Source organism: Oryza sativa, chromosome 12 (genome assembly GCF_034140825.1).
Source record: "Oryza sativa Japonica Group chromosome 12, ASM3414082v1".
Lineage (NCBI taxonomy): Eukaryota > Viridiplantae > Streptophyta > Magnoliopsida > Poales > Poaceae > Oryza > Oryza sativa.
The window spans coordinates 21,173,531-21,177,500 of record NC_089046.1 but is presented as its reverse complement, the minus strand read 5'-3'; the positions used below and the strand labels follow the sequence as shown (position 1 = coordinate 21,177,500).

At 43.4% G+C, this 3,970-nt stretch overlaps 1 long non-coding RNA gene across 1 annotated transcript; it reads left to right on the top strand.

Moving 5' to 3' along the window:
- The first annotated feature begins 932 nt into the window (after window positions 1-932).
- Window positions 933-2,522, top strand: LOC136354623 (uncharacterized). Its single transcript, XR_010738172.1, has 2 exons — window positions 933-1,700; window positions 2,161-2,522. It is a non-coding gene; the product is annotated as an uncharacterized lncRNA (long non-coding RNA).
- Window positions 2,523-3,970: the final 1,448 nt, after the last annotated feature.

Sequence of the window (3,970 nt, the reverse complement as noted above, 5' to 3'; positions counted from 1 at the left end):
CTTCGGTCCACGCCCAGGCCGAAACCGAGCTATTAATCTCTAAATACGCTAATTGAATGTGCTTTAAGCAAGGAAGTAGCCATTCAAGAAATGTAGAGGTTGCTCGACCAAAGCCGGTCAATAAGGCAGATCTGAATGCCACAATACCGGCTGTTCAATTTTAGAAAGGCCCATCTCCTGATTGTCTCAAATCGAATAAAACTCTTTAGCAATTGGTCTGACAGAACGGATGGTAAGGTGGGGGACCCATACCTTTATTCTATTCCCGTGCTTAGAGCGAGTGAATGTTTGGATCATATGCTGCCTTGCCTGATCTTACTAGAGTGAGTTTCCTTTGCTAACGAGATGATGCATATTCTCAGTCTGGACTATTCCCAGATTTACAACCAACAACTAGTCTTATCTTAGTCCATGGAGAGGAAAAAGCAAACGAAGCACGTTGAGTTATCTTTCAATTGAATTATTAAATACGACCGTGAAATGCGTAACTTATGGCTTCGGTCTCTCTCTTTCAATTCTTTGAATTGCTTTGCTTTCGCGCAGCCGGTGCTTGTTTGGCCAAAGATAACCAAATCGTCTGCATACATTGAGTGAGTAATGCACGGTGCTGTCGGTGCCAGCTTTATACCACTGATTTGACCATTTTGCTGTGCTAGGCTGAACATTTGGGGAAGATACTCCATTAAAATTCTGAACAAGTAAGGGAACAGCTCTGGATCCCAAGACAAGACTTCCTCTTAACTAGCGAGGAGGTTTAAGGGAAGTTTCCTTCACCGGGCCTGGGAAGGATAGAAAGAAGTGGAATATTCAAAGCATCCTAGTAAGAAACAAAACATGTCAAAAAATCCTTTTTCTGGGTCCCTGAGACTCTTGTTTTTCCATTTTGATGTTGTTATAGGCTTTTCACCCACCCGCCTTATTCCCTTATGAAGAGAAAGTTGACTAAATAACTAGATTCTCAAGCTCTCATTAACTTAAACCTCTTCTTTCGCCTACTTGTTTTCCTGCTTGCTAAGCGGCTTGTCTTGTTCGCCTCGGCCCAGCTTCCTTTCCGTAGTGAGAGAAGTGATTACACTCGACCATCTTCGAGGCTGCTTTCTGCTAGCCATATTCCTAATCTGGGTATCCTTCCTTGTTCAGGAATTCCTGGCCATGGGCGGTATTCACTTGATATCGCGTTCACAAGCTTCTTCTGGCGTACGTAATGTGAGGTCTTTCCTTCGCTCCGCTACTAGTTCTCCTGGGCCAAGATTGATTTGGGGCATCATGTTCAATTGTGAGTTGGACAGTTCGTTCCGGATCTGCATAGTCAGAAAATCTCGTTCCAACCGGTCATGAAAGTTAGTGGAAGTGTATGACTGCTTTCTTTGTTAGGTGATTGATAGAGTTTCGTTTTCCATAACTCTCGAGCTCATTCATCGTAGAAAGCGTGCATTGTGCTCTTCCTATCGTCGTATAAAGAAAGGTGTCTGTTTTTTCAGAAAGAGAGCAAAGCTGCCAGAAAAGTAGAATGCCGTGAACAAGGGTGGTTTAAAATCGTGCGTGAACCCCAATTTCCACTCAATGCGATAAAAGCGGAGGCCTCTCTCTCCGGGCTAGAAACAAAAACGAAAGTGCTTGCATTCCATTAGCTAGAACCCGACAGTCGAAGGCGTCTAAAAGAACTCTTTATTTCTTATTGGCTTTCATTTCACTTCGAGGTAAGACCTTATTGTCTAGTGAGTGGAGTATCATTTCCTCTCTTATCTTTGTTCTTTTCCGAACTGAATAGAAAAGAGAATAGCTCTCGAAATTGCTTTTTCCTTTTCTTATTCTTCCTTTCCTTTCGACCATCTTACTTTGAATCCGGGCTCGCCTACACTCTGTTCCGGGCTGGATGAAAGGGAATAGAGCTTTGACTGGCGCGAGGTCTTTCGCGAATTACGATTCCAAGGAGGGGGTTACATTCCCTGATGATGGATTCCTTGGTTTTATCCCAACAATACTACCCTATCCTACCTATACCGGTTCATAGCTTTTGAGAATTCTCTTACCGAGGAAGGCACAAACCTTTTGAAGTAGTGGAATTGCCAACCCTATCTTACTTTTGTTTTGGGAATGCTGATTCATTTTCCCCTTTTCTATACTACTCATTCCATTCTCTTTGTCTTTCTCCAACAGGTTAATCCTAGCATCTGATCCCTTACCAATTAGGGAATTCTGTATTCGGGTTTGTCTTAAAGTATTTATCCGGGTAAATAAGGGAAATGAACTGTTTCATTCCTCACGGCTTTCCCTCCTTGCTATTCTTACCTTTCACCTGTAATAGGTGTGATGCTATACCGGATTATCTATCCGTGGATAGTGTTTTCCTTCAGATCTGAGTATCTCACATACTTTTTTTCCAAAGGGTTCTGTTTCTGGTACCGCCAAGGGGTTGTTCACGTATTAACTTTCCAATGATGCTCTTTTGTACCTCCATATGTATCTTTTAGGCCTGTATTCAACTTACTGAATAAGTAAGAATCCCAACTTACTCTCTAGCTTGAAGCACTCTTCAGGAATTTCTAAGAGGGGGAAAGAAGTCAAACTCAAGCCTATCCGTCCCCTCCTCTGGGAAAGAGGAGCAGGCTGTTAGGCAGCCCGGGTTTAATACAACCTCTAGGGTAGGCCGTGAATCACACTGTCAAAAACAGAGTAGTTTATACACTCCAACAAGGAAGAAATGGGAAGGCTTAAGAAAAGATATCGTCTTTGATTTACTTATCCTTAGTAACCTACTTACTCCTCAACCTATACTATCGGATCATAACGTTCGTGATACGTGTTTAAACCCTCGCTCTCTTTTGTTCAAAGAGTGTGTATCAACCTATACTTGGATTAAACCAATCCCTATAAGTGAGTTTAGTTAGCTATCTCTTGCGGCGTTCTCTACCGGGAGAGCTCGATCTTCCGCATACGTTGAGTATCGTTTAGTGTAAACTTTTTCCTATGTTTAATAACATTCTCCCCTCTAATTACCTACCCCTTATCGAAGGATAGGTATAAAGATACAATTGAATAGAAGAGGAGGTTGTAGCAGCACTCGTATATGCTAAATATCATATATTAGGCCCGTGGAACTGACAGCACGCCGAACTAATAATGGGGGGCGACTCGCCGGAGTCGAACCGACATAGGTTAACCCTATCTTCCAATAAGGGGAATCGCTTTGGTTACGCAGTTCAGTTGGCGCTAACAACCAACTTACGTTTGCGGCCCATCACAGGCAAGGAAATCGTTCCAATTCTATATATGAAAAAAAAAAGAAAGAGGAAAGCGTAAATCAATTTAGTTATCTTAGCTCTTTCAGGGAATCTTCTCTAGAGCCCTACCTGGAGTACTAGGATCTTTCCTTAGTCCTCCCAGAGACTGCATGCAAGAAAACCGTAGGGAAGAGGACAAGCTGGAAGAACACTCCCAAGATAAACTAAAAATCCACGTTGACGCAATCTCTCCACTTTTTGACCAGCAGAGGAAAGGCACACAGAGGGTGCAATTACATCAAGAACGAGGTGGAAGGAGCATAAGCTCTTGTAATAAGTCCGGTTTTTTGGCATCATCTATCTATGGGGCCGTACACGTTAGATAGCGGGAAGGTATAACATCTGCCGGTAGGAAGCCCATCTGGAGCGGTTTGGTTTACTAGCATTTCAGGCATTTGAGGTGGCCCAGCCTAGCATTCATTCGCAAATCCTGTAGTGAAATTGAGACTGCTCGACCTCGGAAGCTAATTCGCGTGTAGGTGGCGCTGTCTGTCTACCGTTGACTGTATCTATTCATTGATACATTGGCTCGCCCCCCCCTCTTTTTCCAAGAATGAATGAGCCGCTCGGACCTTCCATTTCCGTCAAATGACCCGGTTTTCCGTGAGATGTTTGGTCAAGTCCTATAACGAGCGAAACCCTCGTTTTGTGTTGCTGAGACATGCGCCTAAGGAGAAATTGTGGTA